This window comes from Pteronotus mesoamericanus, unplaced genomic scaffold, assembly GCF_021234165.1.
Source record: "Pteronotus mesoamericanus isolate MK-2021 breed Mesoamerican mustached bat unplaced genomic scaffold, CSHL_Meso_final contig_74, whole genome shotgun sequence".
Classification (NCBI taxonomy): domain Eukaryota; kingdom Metazoa; phylum Chordata; class Mammalia; order Chiroptera; family Mormoopidae; genus Pteronotus; species Pteronotus mesoamericanus.
The window spans coordinates 42791348-42810380 of record NW_026555247.1 but is presented as its reverse complement, the minus strand read 5'-3'; positions in this window follow the sequence as shown (position 1 = coordinate 42810380).

The following is a 19033-nucleotide window of genomic DNA, read 5'->3' as shown; positions in this document are numbered from 1 at the left end:
TAATATCTGATAAACGGGGTCCTGTGATTGTCATTTACAGCTGGACACACTTGTTTTTACTGATTGTGAACTGCTGAACTTTTCTGGGCAATAAATGTCTTATTCTGCACTGCGCAATATGTCACGTGAAATAAATGACCAAAATGAGTGACTCTTGGTCTCTTCCCACCACGTTGGCCAGAGGATCGTTCAGCCAGGCATATTTCTGAGCCAAGAGGAGGAACCTCCACCATCGTGGATGGTGACAAGCAGCACGCCCTGTTTCCATGAGGAAGGGGCTGTGTCTGCGTAGGGACACCAGCTGTTGCTGAGGGCAGGGAAAGCCGGTTCTGGGTGAGTCGGCGGCTGGCACGGACGTCTTCCAGAACATTCTTTATTCTGTTCATGGGGCTGCATATTTCCCATCCATTCAACCCTACAGATACAGAGGCTCTATGTGAAAGCATTTTTTATACACATAAGGCAACATGCACAGGCAAGGTCTTACCACTGATTATAGATACATCATCATCATCATCATTCTTGGAGAGAAGCCACCCCCCGTCATTTCATACTGAGAACAAGTCCGGCGTGAGTTTTGGAGGGCATTTGTCAGGGTTTCTGTGTGGAGGGGGTCCAGGAAATCTACAGTCGTCGACACTTTCTGGTCCAGCCAGAAGAGATGCTTGTTCTTTTACCCAGAAATACGCTCAGGGCTGGCGCTGGGGCAACCTGAGCCACGTAACCACCGGGCTGCTCCTTGGGGCCACCCGCGCGGCAACTTAATGAATCTACATTTCACGACTGAAGTGATAAGGATGAAACATTTTGAAATAACCCAAATGTAGATACACCAAAAAAAAAAAAAAAGTCTGATGAAACATTAAATGGATGTAGTGTAACGCATTATCTTTGCTTCTGCACATCCAAAAAGGGCAATGAACTAAAACATTGCATTAGGCCAAGAATAAAGCTAAAAATTAAATTGGCTCCGAAGGATCCAGGGTAGTGGTTTATGCACTCGGAAGGCAGTAAATCTGGCCGTTTAATCTCCGCCTCTGCACCTCTGATGTGCGCATCGAGGAGGCGCGCCGGGCGCGCAGGGGGCAGGTGAGCGAGGAGCACCACCAACGCTCTTCCCGACTCCTTACCTGACGCCAGGGAGCCAGGGCTCCGTCTTATTAATGTTGATTCTCTTTTTTTTACTGTAAAATTGCTTCCATTTTCCAACATTTAAGTGCAGTGAATGTCAACAAACATAAAATATGAGCAACTTTGTAAAAGATGGAAAACAGACCCAATAAAGAAGACATATTTAAAAATATAATACTGCCCCTTCAAATCAATAAATAAAGACAAGCATTTCATACACTAATGCATTTATCCATGACCATTATAAATTAGTCGCTTGCCAGAAAATACACTTCTTAGCACAAGTGCCATTATTTAAAGTTGTCTGTTTAATGCACACTTAGTATATTTCCTCATCCAAAGCTCCTCTGCATAATTAGACAACATCCATTCTTAAAATCTAAAGTAGATGCCAAAAATGCAATACATAAAGCATGATGTTTTACAAATTTACATCCTCAGAAGTTACATGTGGCTTCAGATAAAAAAAATGACAAAAAGATTGCCACGCTCCGGGGGCGCTGGCTTCGCGGGGCGGACTCTCAGAGGGCACCCGCCGGCCTTCCCGCTCAGCCTCGGGGAGCGCACGCTTCCTGGCGGCGTCTGGTGAGCAGGAGGAGAGCGGGCATTTGATAATCTGCTGAACTGTGCGTGACCTTCCCGGCCCAGCCCCGCGGTCCTCAGTCTCGAGGGCAGCCTCAGCGGGCGCCCCACCCATCGAGGCCTCGGCTGCCCCAGACACGCTCATGGATTGTGCTGGCTCCACACCCTTGTCTGCAGGACCCCAGGTGGGCTTTGGGGAGAAGCCCCAGGACCGGCCTCGAAGTCTCCATGCCTCACGGTCTCCCCTTCCCTAGCCTCCCTCTTTCCTTCACCAGCACCCCTGTGTCTTCCCAGCTTCCTTATTCTCTCACCTCTGAAGCCAGACGTCGGCCTCTGCGTCCCCAGGGCCCCTCTTACCTACCTGGCAATTAACTGAGAGAAGCCCCGAGAGATGACAAACACTCCTCACAAGTGCAACGAATGAGCATTTTATCCCGTCTAATGCCATGACCGAAGGATGAAGGGATTTCATCAAAAAGGTCACTTTTTCGCATCTGTTTCTGAATTGTTTCTACACCGTGGGGATGGAGCACCTGTCCCAAGGCTCCCGAATCGTCCTTCTTACAGGAGGCATCGAAAACCTGCGGGACGAAAGCAGAGACAGAGAGAGATTCCGGACGCAGGATCTACTGGGTCTGTTCGGGCTGGTCAGGGCGGGGCGAGCTCTCAGGTAAAATCAAGTGAGGAAAGGAGACGGGCTTCCTGACCCTCGCCTTGGCGAGGGTCCCGGCAGGTGGACGGAGCTGTCTGTCCCCCGCCCGCCCGCCCACCTCCCGGCTCCCCGACTGCCACAGGTGCAAGCTCTGTCCCCTTCCTGCGCGCCTAGGCCTCTCGGACAAGGGGAATGTACAGCAAAGCCCGTCATGGCGGTCTCGTGGTGGCGGGCTTTGGGGCCGGCCCACCACTGCAGGTCTGCAGGGATGGTTGGGAAGGTTACAGAGGAGGGCCCTGAGCAGGGACCCGCTGTCACTGCGCCCTGGGATCTTGCCATCGGCACACATTGTCTTGATCGGCAACAACCACCTGGGACCAGGTCTGCAACCTGTGGCAGCAGGGTGATGGCAGACCAGATCCTCGGCGCCGCCTCGGCGCCGCCCCGCCGCGGAGCCTCTTGCTGTGCCGGGCAGTAAACACCATCCTCACCGAAGACACCTTTGGTTGCATCTTCTCTTATTTTTAGGCCACAAAGTCTTAAAAGACGTAGCCTTAGAGATGCAACAAGAAAAATGGAGGCTGAGTAGACATTCTTTAATATGAAAGAAGGGGGGAGAAATAGTTCCACGTAAGCAGTTGGCAGAGGCTCTGGAAGCAAAGAGCAACGGTCAGGATAACGGAATGAGTAGGGAGCAGACAAAGACTGACGTTTCCGTGGGGGGCCCTGACCCCTCGCCCTGCTCTGCTGGACCGGAACTCCCTGGCGCTGCTACCGAGGTCCAGCCAAAGGAAGCAAGTGGGACTCGACCTCACCTTGGACACGGTGACACATACAGACACATTCGCCACTCTGAAAACACATTATGTACTTCCAACTTGTAAAAGTATTAGTGCAAGTCATTTCCACGTAATGAAAAAAAGGCTCATTAGAATAAAATGGTAGATTGCAAGTAGAAAAATAGCTCTTTATTTGTAATTAGTTCGTGCAAAGTTTGTAAGGAGGTAGATTTCCAAAAGCTCCTTGGAAATGAGGCATCCTTTCTCCCGTCCGCCACCTACTCATCCGTTTCAGGTTACGACTCCTAGAAGGCGGGCAGGTGTTTTTGTTATTAGCTTCACATCGCACCCAACGTAAAGATTCGTAACAGAGGCCCCTTTTCCTCTGGACCATCCTTCTTTTCTGCTTAATGATGATGATTTGACCAGACCCCCGTCGATCCCCGGCTTTCCCGCCTGGGCTGACCCCGTTGCGACAGGAGCGCGCGGCTCTTACGCAAGGCCCGCGCTGGCCGGCTGCAGCTGTGCACTGTTTTGGCTCTACGTATGGGCATGAAAGCTTGAAACTAACAGTGTTTATTGAGAAAACCAGGCGGGACCCCCAAGAGACAGAGGCAGCGAGAATTCGGCAGAGGACGGGGACAGACGTGCCTCTCGTGGTTCTGAGAGGGGTGGGTGGAGGCGAGGAGGGGCTCCCGGCTGAGGCTGTGGCAGGCGGACAGGGCAGTGGGAATGTGCAGCACTAAGTCCGGTGCTTATTGAAAAAGAGTCTGAATGCACGTCCACGGCCGCCTAACAAGCCACCATGGCTGAGGCTGAGCTCTCTGGGCACAGGAAGCGTCGCTGCTCTCACTGTGCCTGGTCTTTTTTAGTTGTGCCAGCCCAGCCACAGGATGAAGGCCTCCTTTCCCACAGTGTTCTGTCGAGATCTCGCTGTGGCCCAGCGGAGCCACGCTCTTTCAACACGCAGCGAACACAGGAGACCGAAGGCGCTTTTCTCTTTCCTGGGCTGCACTGAGTCCGGGAGAAACACGGGCAAGTCTTGTCTTGGACGGAAAGAAATGCTTTCGTTTCCTCAGATGTCGCATGCCGCGCTGCAGGGACATGCTGCATTTCAGCATGTGGCCTTGTCCTCACATCCTGCGCGATGTGGGCTTTGTTAGATAAACGCTGTGCAAGCTCGCAGGGCGCTGCTGCGGGTGGGAACGCACCGCCCTGGAGTGAGAACTCACGCCTCGGGCCCACCTCTGACCCCGCTTCTGTGTGACCGAGAACAAGGGACACCTCCCCACTCAGGGGCGCGTGAACTCGCAGTTGTCACCTGCTAGACGTGCAAGGCTGCTCGTCTTTTCTTTCCCCCTTAAAATGTGGTTGTGGTTAATGCAAAGAGCACTAGCTGCCAAGCCCTGTGCTCCTCGGCCCTTCCCTCCCGCCAGACGAGTGTGAGGCCGCAGGTGGCGGCGCCCGTGTCTGCCTAGGGCACCGTCTAAGTCTATGTTGACCATGTTTTCTGTTGTCTCAAACATGCATCTGCGTTTTTGGCCCAAGCTTTCAGGGGGAAAAAAATTCATTTTAATTTTTAAATTCAATTATGTATTTATTCACATTTAGAAATGAAACCGATTATCGTATTCCTGGGTATTATTTTGCATGTGGACATTGTTATGGCTTTCTAGAGTCACACTTTTAAAGCATAAATAAAAGAATTCAAAATGTATATGGATATGGAATTAGTATTGCCATGTATAATGCACCTCCTTATTTTGCCCTCAAAAATTTGGGCAAACAAGTGCGCATTATACACGGCAAAATAGAGCTTCATTAGACCTACCTGGTTATGTGCCCTCTACCGGCATTTGACACTCACTGTTCGCTCAGTGCGCAGCGATGTGTGTGTTTCAGGTGGAATCTCTCAGTCCAATCTCCAAAGCAGGACGCAAGGACGGCGTGATACACACGGTGCTGCTGGGCGGGGGAGGCAGGACTGACCACTTTGTGACTGTGGCCGCCACAGGGGACCTGGGCAGCGCCGAGCGACGGAGCATCCTCGTGACACTCGTGGCTCTTTCCCAGGAGTTCCCGGCCTGGGTCAGCCCGCCGCCCGGCACAGAGCCAGGGAAGCAGTATTTTCTGCGAGCCTGGCTCTGACGTCGGCTGCACATGGAAACTTGCGCCATGAACTTGCAACGCACCTCTCGGCCTTCAGTCCTGCGTCCCAGGGAGGACAGACCGCAATACACTCAGGTGTCCCCTGCCCTTTTGCTCCCATGTTTCCAAGTGCGATATGTATGGTTTCAAGCATATTCAACTTCCGAATACGGACGTGGGTCATGCTTATTAAGAAACCCAACGTGTGGGGCCACAGGACGGGTTATTTCCTCCCGCGGTCACTGAACCTGCGGGAGGCTGCACTGGGTGGAAGGCAATTTGAGTTAAATACACGGGCACCAGCTCCCGCCGATGACCTTGATGTTCAGCCGAAAGGGCCGGAGGGTGGAAAGAAAGGAGCAAAATGGTTGGGAGGAAAATTGAGTAAGAAAAGAAACAGCTTCTAATTCTTTTCGGAAATGGTCTAGGTATGAATAATGAATGAGTGAAGGCCAAGAAAAATAGAAGAGAGTCAAAGAGAGCAGGAGGACAGAGACTAAGCGGCAAAGGCAACGGAGGTGGTAGGAGGCGACGGAGGGCCGTTCCTCGTTAACCATTCCCGCGGCTGCTGTGCCCAGGAGCAAGGCCGGCAGACGCCTCCATCTGCCCTGCGCTCAGGGGGCAGCGTGGCCGGAGAAACCACTGAGCCAGGGGGAGAAGAGGGATGAGGGGGAGGGAGGAGGCTGGCCAGGGAGGGGAGCGAGAGGGTGGGTCTGGAGGCTGCTGCAATTTCGTGTTAGCAAGTGTCCTGTGAAGCCAAATTCCAACGCAGTGCGTGCCCTGCTGAAAATCAGAGCGCTTTTGGACATAGTTTTTTTATTTTTTATTTTTTGGTGAGGAAGAAATAGCCGCAGTGATTAAACCTTTGTGCATCCATGTTGCTCAGACCGTAAAGTCACAATGTCCAGAAAGACCTCCCCGATGGTTTTCACAGCGGGATCCCGCTCCTCTCGGGGGTCTCCCGGGCGCTCCTCCTCCGCGATCCCCCACCCCCGCTGCCTCCGCATGCACACCTGCCCCTCTGGGGCCCCCGGGTAATCTCCCTCTTTTTCCTGCTTAAGCACAAGGATTTCCAAGTGTTTTGTTCACAGACTGCTTCTTTGTTTTTAGTAAAATTCTCAAGAAGCTCTTAAAAATTAGTGGTAAGGAAAATATGCCACCAGCAAAGAGCAAATTCACAGAACATTCATGCACCATACAATGTGCCAGAAGAAAATGGAACCGTGTTTTTAAATTGCTAGTAGAAAAATCTGTCAACCTGGATTTCTGTACCCAGCTAAATATTATAAATATAAACATAAAATGTTATATTTGGTTGGCCAAAAAGTCCATATTTTTTTTTTTCTATAAGATAAAAGGCACGTTTTTTCGTTTTCACCAATATCTTTATTGATTCAGATATTTTGAGTATGTTGGCTCTCTCCCACATGGTATAACACTGATGGTTCTCAGTATCTCAGTTTGATCGCTATCAACTTCAACTGGTCCACCCGACCGTGGAGGACCGTCCAGAGAGAAACCTCCAACTTGAAACTTCACAAACCACTTCTGACACATTTAATCAGTCACAGTACCTTCTCCAGACACTGCACACATCTTTTCTTGCATTTCAGTTTCACTTTTACCTTTCTTGAAATAATAAAGCATAACACGCTGAAAATGTTGCATATTTTCTTCCACCTTCAAGATTAAAATGGCTGCACAGAAATCCACCGATTTTGATTTTTTTTAAATGCACGCCGATATGACAGCTGTCACAGTGCAGTCTCACGAAATTGTTTTGAATGAAGTTAAAGACAACTAAGCCTTACCAGAGCCATCTTACGGGGGGGAAAAACAAACTTTTTGGCCAACCCAATATATAATTGAGGGAAAGATGTTTTCCCAGGTGCCAAGACTAAGAGAGTCTTACACTCACAGACTCGCAGAAAGAAGTGCCACAGGATGAGCATCAGCCTGCGTGGGACCGAAGCCACACGGTGAAGGTGCACCCAGGGGCAGGGGACACAGATAAACTGGTGGACATATTGACAGACCTGCCCAAAGTATTATCGGGGAAGATTGGTTCGGCCAGGTAAAAATAACACAATTAAAATACTGAAAACAACCATAAAAAAGACAAGAGTGGTGATTAAGTTCTTCAGGGAAGGACAGAGAAATCATTAAGTTTAAATTCTGATAACTCAATTTCATTTCTAATGTTTTATTGCTTAAAATAGATCTAGGGCAAATATGACAAGATTTTCGCATTTGTTAGTGTTTATTATATTGCTTTACGGGTGTTTCTTATATTGCCTTTTTTCTCTCTTTTGAATTTGGCATAATTAAAAAAGAAGATATTTTGCACAGTAACTGAAAGGCAAATTAAGTCTTCTAGACAATTATTTCACACCTTCCTGTCTCCACAAACTTTCAACACCTCCCCCCCCACACCTGGCCTCTCTGCAGATGACCTTGTTCCTCATCCCGCTGAGACTCCGGAGTGAGCAGGAGAGGTCCCAGGGACGCCCAGCGCCCCCTCCACCCCGGAGCCCGCACCCGACAGCCGGGTAGAGGCGGACCCCGTGGCCCTCTCGGCCCCCCGCCTCTGCTGACGGACTGCCCGTAGCTCCGCTGCCTGCTCAGGACAGCCGCCAGCACACGGCCCCCCGTTTTTCTGTGTGATCCTCCCAAACACACGTAGGGGCTATCGCTTCTCCCACTGGAAAAGAAACAAGAGTGACCTTCTGTTGTCCACATTTCCCAGCTGCTCCTGCTCCATTTCTTTTCTGCCATTTGTAGCAAAACTGCTTGAAATAATTCTCCATGCTGCCCCCCAGAGGGCCCCTTCCCATTCCTGAAACACCCTTCAGCCCACCCCCAGCCCCCCACGCCCCTGCCCCTCCGGTCCCTGCGGTCAGCAATGACCTGCACGGGGCCCCAGGTGTGAGGTTGCCTCCCGCCTCTCTCCTGGCTCCTGGTGGCGGCCGGTGCCCCTTGCTCTTCCTTGGCTGGTAGACACATGGCTTTAACCGCTGCCTTCATCATCATCCTCTTCCTCCTTTGCCTCTGCGTGTCTTCACCTCTCTTTATAAGGATGCCCTCTAGGAAAGGCCCACCACAGGGCAGGGCGGTCTTAGTCATGCCAGCAAAGATCCTGTAGCCAAATACCGTCACATGCAAAGTGCCACGGTAAGAACAGGAACTCATCCGTCTGCGGGACACAACACAACACAAGCACACGGCCACTGGATGTTGTCAACTGAGCATGTCCAAACTGAAATCCCTGTATTTCAAGTCAAACGTGCCCCAAGCCAATCCCACTTCTCGTTGAATGTCAAGTCTATGGGCGAGCCGCACGAAACCTTGAAGTTGTCTCCGACTCCTCCCTTTTCTTACATCCCATATTCAGGCTCTAAAGGTTCCTGTTCACACACACACACACACACACACACACACACACACACAGCCCCGCCCTGTGTCCGGCCCCTACCGCCACCTCCACCGCCACTGCCCAGGCTCAGGGCACACGCTTTCGGACCGCGGCCCTGCATGCCCTCGGCCGGCCGGTGCTGGCTGCTCTGCTCACGGTCGAGCCCCCCGCCGGTGTTTTGCAATTCTGAATAGGCTCGAAGTGGCCACCTCCATGTAGACATCCTTATGCCCTACAGCGGTTATTTCCTTCGAGTTCAATCCTGGAAGTGGGAGGGCGGAGTCAAAGGCAGGCGTGTTTTACAGTTCGTGTATCTTCAATTGCCTTCCAGAAAGGTTGTGTGAGCTGGTCGCTTTTAAATGATCAGGAATCCACAGCTAAAATAAACTTTTTTTTTTTTTTTTTTTTTTTTTTGCTGCTGCTTTATGATACAGATCTTGGTCTGTGAGAAAAATCAAGCCATTTGCTTCTTGTGTTTACTCTAATAATTACCGCGTGTCTACCAGCACCGTTACAGCTTCCTGTCCCCCTGGAGCTTAAATTCTAGTATGGAAGACAGGCTTTAATTAATGAGTATGCGACAAATGAATTACAGAACGTGTCAGGAGGGGCGGTCACCGTGGACAGAGAACAGCAGGGCGAGGAGGCCGGCGTGCCAGGAGGCCCCGGAGAAGCCGAGGGCTGGGCAAAGGCACGGGGGCGGGATGGCGGTAGCTCTGCCACCTTTTGCGGGAGGAACATGCCCGTCAGCGGGAACGCGGGGGCGCAGCTCCGGAGGTGCGAGCTCTCCGCACATGATCGAGGGGGCTCGAGGGGCCCGGGGCGGCCAACGCTCCCGCCCCTCGGGCCCTCCTCCGCCAGCCCGCAGGCCGGGTCCGCTCTCAGACCTCGGCGCGCACCCGAGGCTGCGCCCCGCCGCGTGGCGCGGCAGCGGGACCACGCCCTGTCCTCGCGCAGCTGTGACGTCGGCAGCTCCCTCCACACTCCCCGAGCCCGTCCGTCCTCCTCCTCAGCGTCTCGTGTCTGTGACCGCTTCCTTCTCTGCCACCAGACCACGAATCCCGGGCCCCCGTGCTCGCCTGAGTTTGTCTCCTCTCTGCGGCGCCCCGCCAACCCCCCATCCCGCCTGCTGCCAGAGCAGCATTTCCACACGGAACCGGTCATGGCTTCTGTCTCCATTTTCTGCTACGCTGGGAATATTTCGATGGCTTCCGTTGCTCTTGGATTAAGGGTCGAAGTCCCATAAGGCCTCCCACTCCCGATTCTCCGGCCTCTGTCCACCCCTCTCCCTCTCGCTGGATCGCCCCGGCCCCGCTGATGTCTTCCCGGACCCCACCCTTGGCGAGCTCCCCCTGCCGCGCGCCTTAGAGCGGTATCTTCACTCCCTCAAGTGTTCGTGCCTCCCCCACGCAGCCCACCCTGCCCATCCTGCAGGACCCAGGTCTGGGTCGGGTGTTTGTGTTTCTTGTTTCCCTGGAGCTTTTTCCATTTCTTCATCACCCTTCCGCAGTCCCTAGCGACGGCCACTTTCAGCCCTTGGCTGAGTGCGGCTCCGGCGGAGGATCGCAGCGCCGTGTCCACGGGCCTGTGCGTGTTTTTCTCACCCCGGAATTGCCGGGGGCCTCTCATGCCTGGTACGCAGTAGGTGATCAGTAAGATTTGGTTCATCAAATAAATTCCTATTTATAGATGTATAGAAATGTCCTTAACAATATCTGCCAAAATGTTAAGAGTAACTAGTTAGATTTAGGATGTTTTTAATCTTATTTTATATTGTAGCATTTGAACATTTTGTGAACAGGTGATTGTTTTTATGAAAACAGTAAGATGATTTTCAAAAATAAGTTAATTGAATGGCACAAATTCATGTAGAATAAGCAGAAGTCAACAGAAGAGTGAGACGTTAGGGGAGGGGGAGGAATGTGTGCTCTAACCCACATCCACTTAATGAAGCTTCAAGCCAAATCCTGCTCACCAGCGGCCGGCCTGTGCCCGCTGGCCCCTCTGCGGCCGGCCCATGGAGGAGCGGGGCGCAGCATGGCAGGGAGCCACCAGGCTGGTGCAGCGGCAGCCGGCAACGCCACACCCCTCCCTGTCTTGCGACCCTGTCGTCACGGATGGAGACATGCCCCCGACCTCACCTCTCTCTGTCCTATACCCATGCGCTGAAACCTCCCAACAGCCCTCCGACAGCCCCCAGGTCCCTCCGTGTCCTGAAGTGTGTGCTTTTACATGCACACCGACATACTCCTGTGCACGCTCACACACGCTAACACACTCCTATGCATGCTCACACACACTAACACTCCTATGCATGCTTACACCGCTCTCTTGATGCTCACACACACACTTATGCGCTAACACACTCCTATGTCTCCTTGCATGCTTACACACGCTAACACACTCCTATGCATGCTCACACACACTAACACTCCTATGCATGCTTACACACGCTAACACACTCCTATTCATGCTCACACACTAACACTCCTATGCATGCTCACACACGCTAACACACTCCTATGCATGCTCACACACACTAACACTCCTATGCACGCTCACACATTAACACTCACACACAGGCACTCTCACGTGATTTGTTAGAGTCCTTACAGGAAACCAGTGCCACTGCCGTTCCCCAGTCACTTCAGCTTGGTGACCTTTGCTGGCAGGGAGAGCCTCCTCTGAGAAACACCAGGCTCCCCCGAGCCACTGCACTTCACACTTTCATCAACACCACGTGTCGCCACCGTGGGCTAGTCCTGCTGGGTATGCGCTCTCGTAGGACAGGAACGGTGTCTTCTCAATCTGTTAACCTCCTCCGTGCTGAGCAGGGAGTCTGCACGAGGGCAATGGTTCAACCTATAATGTGTACTTGTGTCTCTAGGTGGGTGTGAACAGGCACACAAGTCTAGGTGGTCATCTATGCGCACACCGCGTCTCTAGGTGGGCGTGAACGTGTGTGCACGTCTCTAGGTGACCATCCATGTGTGCTCCACGTCTCTAGGTGAGCATCTATGTGTGCGCCGCGTCTCTAGGTGGGCATGACCATGTGCGCTGCATCTCTAGGTGGGCGTGACCGTGTGCGCGGCGTCTCTAGGTGAGCATCATTGTGTGCGCCGCGTCTCTAGGTGAGCATCGCTGTGCGCGCTGCGTGCCTAGGTGAGCGTGACTGTGTGAGCCGCGTCTCCAGGTGAGCATCATTGTGTGCGCTGCGTCTCTAGGTGAGCATCGCTGTGTGCGCCGCGTCTCTAGGTTGGCGTGACCGTGTGCGCCGCGTCTCCAGGTGAGCATCATTGTGTGCGCCGCGTCTCTAGGTGAGCATCGCTGTGTGCGCCGCGTCTCTAGGTGGGCGTGACCGTGTGCGCCGCGTCTCCAGGTGAGCATCATTGTGTGCGCCGCGTCTCTAGGTGAGCATCGCTGTGCGCGCATGCCTCTAGCTGAGTGTCAGAGTGCCTTAGCCCAGTGCGGCAGCCGCAGTCTGAGGGTGTCTCCAGCGCACAGCTGACGGAGAGGGAGACTGTGCTCTGGATCGGGCATGAGCCCAGAAACATTGTCAGAAGCGGGGTGGGGTCACGCTGGGTGCTGGGGGACTGGCTGTCTTGCCATCTTGCTTTGGGGAGGGGACCATCTTACTTTGGGGAGAGACCGATGTTCTGCATCTTAAACAAGTGGCTTACACGTGAGCCTCTGGAGCACAGTCCCTAAGTGAGAGTGCCCTGCCCAGAAGCTTAAAAGCAACACTCCTGAGGTTTGCAGGAAAAAAAAAAACCCTCTATTTATAATCTAGTTCAGCCACCCCTTCCTTCCAAGTGCTGACAGTCAGGAGAGCCCTCCCTCGGGGAGACTTGCATCGGAGTGAAGAGGGAGGAAGAGGCCAGGTGTCAGGGAACCCGGGCTCGCACACACTCGCCCTGTGTGTTCCAATCTGTGTCCCGTGCCTCACCATCGCCCCAAGCAGTTAAGGTGGCAAATTCATGGGTTGTGCAGTGCTGGTCGTAGGGATGTTTTCCCCATAAAAGACAGCATACAGGGTTATAAACACACAATACAGATTATCAGACTATAAAAAGGCATAACAATACAATGTGATTCATTGCTGGCATGGGCACGATATTTTGCTGGAAGATTAAAGATGATGTGACTTAAATAACTTTTATTGTAATGCTTCCAGCAGATCTCCTAGCAGGGAAAACAAACAGATCCTGCCGGGGACGTGAGCGGTGAGTGGTCCCCGCTCCCCCCGCCCCCAGAGGGCTGTGCATCTCCCCGTCTCCCGGAGATGGCTGCGCGCTGCCGCGTGCTTCCCAGCCAGGCCAGGCCGAGCCTGGGCTCCGTGGTCACCCCCAGCCTCTCAGGCCGCGCTGGCCTTGGTTAACCAGAGCACGTGGCCTCAAAGCAACGCGCTGAGGATGCGTAACAGTGCTCGTCCCTCCTGCCGGTCTCCTGCCAGGCTCCCTTGGACTCCATCCAGGAGTTAATTCGTGGTAATCTGGCCTAAGTTAAATAAATTCTGTCTCTCCCTGCCGAGCTTAGAGTTTCACAAGGCACAATATGCAGCCCGGACAAAAGGCGCCTTGCGCAAGGCCGAGGGGAGGCCCCCCTCCGGGCACCTGCAGTCCGAACGCAGGGGCGAGGCCCGCAGACCTCATCTGTCCCCAGCTGCCACGCTCAGGCGGAGCTGGCAGAAGGCCTTGGGGGCTGCCCCAGAGGACCCTGGGGAGCCGGGACAAGGAGAGAGTCCCGGCGCCCTTCTCCCTGGGCTGCTGGCGGAGCTGCCTTCAGGTGAGACGCTGTGTGCTGGGACCAGGTCCCCGGTCTGCTCCAGCGTCTGATTGGCACAGCTGGCGAGCAGGGCCGCTGAGCTCCGTGATGTTGGCAGCCGCCCGCTCTTTGTTCTTCCCAGTGTGGAAGCGGCAGGAACGCCGCCTCCGCGCCGTTCCTCCGCTCTGACCGCCGGCCAAGCCCGTCTTCCCCGCTCTCCCTGTAGGGCCGTCCACATGCCGCTCACAGCGATGGCACGGCGTGGACACCGCGGCGCCAGAGATGCGGGGCTGACACCGCTCCCACTCGGGGACGGGGCGGGAGGTGGGTCCGGGTACCCTGCTCCCAGCGGAATCCAAAACCCACATGCCACCTCGTGGGCAGTGATGGCATTCGTGGCATGATGTGGGCAAAACGCACGTCTGCCCCTCCCCCTGCCGCCAGCGGAAGGGCCATGCCGCCTGCTCTCACGGCTGCAGCCACCTCAGCTGAACTCAGGCTCTAGAATTTTTTAAAAGAAAGTGGCTCTCCCCGTCGGTCCTCTGACTGTGCCCCAGAGAGCCCTGCGTGGGCAAGCAAGCGGGCCGCCCTGCGCGCCCGCGAGGTCGCACGTCTTGTCCAGACCCTTCGGTGTTCGTTTTTCTCAAACGTGCTCATTTCCTTCCTCTGTCTCCTTTCTCTGCTAATTGACAGGAGAAAAGGCCATATTTTCAGTACATCAAACGATGCGGCATTGTTTGCCTACCGCAGTGGCAGATGTCACTGGACTCTGAACTAGCAAAGGCCTCGTCAAAATTAACGGTGTCTCGGTTTTAGAAACAAGTTGTCCTGGGGTTAGTAAGATTGCATGATATTATAACTTCCACATCATCCCGAGTCTCGTTCCAAGACAACCTTAGCATAAAAATGGAGAATTCCCAACGCTGCGCGTTCCTTTTTTATTTTTTTAATGTGTATCTTTCTAACACATGTCAACCCCAAGGACATAAAATGCTTGTCTCTGAGGAGAAGTCTGTAAGTGTGTTTAAAAAATACCCCCAGCAACTCTCGTGTGCACGGAAAATTCTGCCCGCGGGCAGCGCATGTGCAAGCAGCAGCTGTCCTGTTCCCTGTCGCTGAAGGTTACAACCCACGCAGAGCTGCGGTGTCCCGGGACCGGAGCGCGCACGGGCGCGCGCTCACACTAATCGTAAATGGTAGTGTTCGGAATTTCAAGAAAGTAAGTACAGGCTGTTTTGTGCAGTTCCTTTGTGTTCTCCTCTTGATCTGTATAACTGACTACAGTTTTCCATCCCCGGCAAGTACGGGTTTGAATTTTTATGGTGTACACTTCACAAGGGTGGAAAATTAGAAATGATTCAGGAAGTAATTTTTTTTCATCAGTTGCCAAGCCGATAAGAAAATGCTGAGGAAAATAAAATGAAGGAAAAAACCATGCTGGAAACGTTCTCCTTGATGCAGCCACCCTCAGACGCCACAGAAAGGCCTCCGAGACGAGAGAGGTGGTCCCTGGCCCGCCGGACCCCTCCCCCTCGGGAGGCCTCTGGGGGCGCAGAGCACCCCCGTCCGCATGTACCCCTGGCCACGGGTCACAGAAGAGCACCCAACCTGCGGCACTGCGAAGCGGCTGCTTATTGCAGGTCCGCTCCCCGTCCTTGCAGAGGCACACGGTACGACCGGGAGAATGGCATTGGGTCTGACAGGTGTCCCTCCTGCGTCCCCCGCACGAGGCCCCGAGAAGGGGCGCTCTTGCCCCCGCAGGACCCGCGTCTGCAGGCTGCACCCCTCGCCCCCAGGCCGCAGGGCTACCTGCCATGGGACACACACAGGGGACCCCCTGCAGAGCTCCCGAAGCACGTGCGGTGAGCGGCGACCGTACAGTTAGTCCTGCCCCGCCCCGCCCGACGCCCCCGCACCCGTGGGACCCCGAGCCAGCGGCCGCACAGTTCCAGCGTGTGGTGGCTGCCTGTGTGGCCCCTCTGGTCTGGGCTGAGGGCTGCCAGGAGCCGCGTGTGGCTAGAAGGGCGCCTCTGGCAGGAAGGAGCACTCAAGCTGGCGTCTAAAGCGAAGGTCATCCTCACGGGGCGGGGGGTGAGGCGGGCGTCGCGTCACCGGTTCCCCTCCCTGTTCCTGGCGAAGCCTGCTGGGTGCTTTGCATGGGGACACGCCTGACAAATGCTGGTTGAAGGGGAGAGTAGTTCCTAATCATATCAGCAAGTGCAATGCCTCGGAATCCCCAAATGGAGAAGGGGGACCCCAGCGAAGCGTTGTCTGAAGGGCTCTTCTCAGCATTACCCGTCACCGCGCGCGTGTCAAGGTGCTAACACACGCCCATTGCTACCTTCCTGCCACTGCGCCCCAAGGACGCCCCCGTCCCCCTCAGTCCCATTGGTACCAAATAGAGAGAGAGAGACTGACAACGCTGTGGGACAGCAGGGCCAGGGGCGTCCCGCCAAAGGGGACCCCCTGTTCCCAGAGTCTGGCCACCAGGTCGGCCGGGGCCAGGGGACCACGTGGCCCTGAGGGAAGCAGAGGGGACCCCGAGAGCTCCAGGGAAAAGGGCTTCCTACCAGCAGCCCCGGGGCGGGACGAGGCTGCGTTCGCACCAGGCCCAGGCGGTTCTGTGGCCCCGAGCGCCTCCAGCTGCCTGCAAGGCCAGCCGCACGCTCCCCGAGAATCGGGACGGTCACCGGGCTCTGGACACTGCCGGCACCGCCCCCCAGGGCACCCCTGCTGTCCCAAGTCCTAGTCATTATGAAGCCCCCGAACTGAAGCTGGGGGGTGTGGGCGTCTTGTGCCCTGGAGGGAGGATGAGGGACAGCGTCAGGCCAGCCAGGGAGGGTGCCCACAGAAGGTGCCGCAGCGGTGGCTCCGCAGCCGGGACAGGTTTCCGTCCGTGTGAGGTTCCCCAGTGTCTCGCCTATAAATTCATACATTTTACACGCCCATACGCATTCCACAGGTGACGAACGTAATGTTTGTGGGCTTGTTCTTACAAATCTTGAAGTGAAATTAAATTTCTGAAACACGGCCCCCTGTCCGTCCCGCACCCCTGCTCCGCGCCCTCCCTCCGGGCGGACGCAGTCGAGGACAGCGGCGTGGGGCCGGCCGAAGGTCCGGAGGGACCCGCGAGCGCCCAGGGCGCCGGCGGGCGGTGGGCGCGGAGGTGCTCAGCCACCGGCCCCCAAGGGCAGAGGGGCCCTGCTGCGTGTTCGGCTCTGCTCGGACCAGACCCACAGCCTCCCCAGGGCCATCCCAACAGAGTCAAACTACTCACATCCAAAATTAGTTCAAAATATTTGTTTAACAGAGTCATTATCCAGCCAAATGTATTGGACTTTTTAAAAATTATGGCACCAGATCACCTTGCTTTGGAACCGTATTTTATAACTTCACAAACATTACGAAGAGTGAAGCTTCTCTGTAGGGTACTATGAGGAGGGACCGTGGCATGACACATTTGTCTCAACCCGTGAACAGTGCACCCCAATATAAAGGACAGACCTAGGACGGCAACAAGGTGTCCAGGTCGAAACAGCAGCTATAGGGAGTGTACCCCTCTGGGGGGGCGATGTAGATGGTGCAGCATCTGGACGCCTTCGTACGTTCCCCTCACTTTTGCTGTGACCCCTAAAACTGCTCTAAAAAAATAAAGTGTCATTTTTTTAACAAACAACCTCCCTGACACGTGCGACCTAGTTTCGTTTTCCTCGTATCCCGTTCTGGTCGCGGCGCACCTCACTGAGCTCCTCTCAGAGACTGAGAGCCAGGGCAAGCGGCTGGGCAGCCTGCCCGCCGCTGGGGACAGGCAGCGCGGCCCTCGGTTCCGAGGCCCGGCCCGCGCCCCTCGTGCCTCCCCCTGCCACCGCCGTCCACGCGGAACTGTGGGCAGTGTTGGAGATGCAAAGACTGACAGCAGCGTTGCCAGTCGCAACTGTTCCATAGACAGTGGGAGGCTGAAACGCCATCATGTTAACAACAAAGTTGAAAGAGCTTCCCATCAAAGCCAGGGAGCCAGTGCCTTCCCAGGGCCTGCGCGCTCCCTGCCGCGATAAATCTGCTACCCGTCGGCGCACTTTCCACACCTCTTCCGTGGGTCCCGCCGCGCTGGCTGGCGACCACGAGCCACCAGGGCGGCGGTGTCGCGTCGGGAGGCCTGGCAGGGGCCGGCGGGGCCGAGAGAAGCAGTGAGCGTGTTCTTGGGGCTTCCTACTCACAGTGGAATGGGCAGCCGGTGGAACTGCATTTCCAAACATTTTCCTTGATGGCGTGTTTCCAAAATAAATATGTAGGTAACGCAACACACTATTTGAGAGCTAAGGCGCAGCATTAACAAAGGCCGGGCCAGCCGGACGGCGCTGACTTCCTAACGGCAACGCATGTGCTCAGTGACAGGGACAGTGCGAATCTGACCATGAAGTGTTTCACTGGCCTTTGAAGGCCCTTATTCCTCGCCCGGTCCCGTCCCACACAAATCCCCCTCCGCCCTCGGGTGCTCCCTCTGCTCCACGTGGCACTCAGCTTGCGGCGCCCGCCCTGGGGTTCCACCCCCGGCCCTGCGGGCAGCGGCGCGGCGGCAGGTGCGTGCTGGGCCGGCGGCAGAGCCGCATAGGGCTGTCTTCCATTGACTGAGTCCTCAGGGCACTCGCTGCCTCCCATCTGAAACAGCTCGCCACACTCTGGAGGCCCCCCCAGGAAAGAAAATCAAAGCTGCAGGACGGGAGCGGGGGCAGGGGACGGGTGCAGAGCAGGGACAGGAGTCGTGTCGGCGGCGCGGCGCGTGGACCGCGCACCTGGCATTAGCGCGTTGCTCAGGGCGGCCAGGCGCTGGTCCGGCTCCACGGGAAGAGCCTGCGCGCGGCCAGCAGGCACCGCGTGGCTTGGTGAGGGCGGAGGTCACACCCTGTGGCCGAGCGTGGCAGAGCCCGACCGACAGCACCTGAAGGGTCCCGCTCGGTTCCGAGTGGCCGCCTGGCAGCGCTGAGGGCCGAACGTCCTTCCGAGCCTCTCGCGTGTGTTCGTTTCTTTTGTCTCATCGACGACACTCTGAAGTCCGCGCTGCTGTTTTCCATCCTCTTTGCACAGCCGGGTGCGGGCGGGGCAGCCCCGGGCCCGGGGTGGCCTGCTCGTTGGGAAAGAGCCACCGGCGGCAGAGCTGAGGTCGGCCCCGGGCGCTTTCCGGCCTCTGCCGGGCAGGCCACAAACCGGAAGTGGCGTGTGGGCTTCCGGCTTCGAGTCCCGGCCGCGGCCTCTCGGCTCCGAGCTGGGGAGGGCACAGCCTGCGGGGCCCGCCGCGTCCCTGCCGGCACGGAGGCTGTGTCCACCTCCGGTGACGACAGAAGGGGCAGTGAAACGCGCATGGAGGAGACAAAACTTGTCCAGTGTAACATGCCAACCAAGAACTGAAAACATGACAGCGGAACGTGTATTCATGATGCTTTTTGAGGATCATATATATACACCATGGTTTAAAAACAATTTGTCAGTTTGCATCTCTACCCCTCCAAAATGCCTCTGTAAGGGAGGTTTTGGCAGCGCATCAGTCAAATTTTACTAACAAAAGAT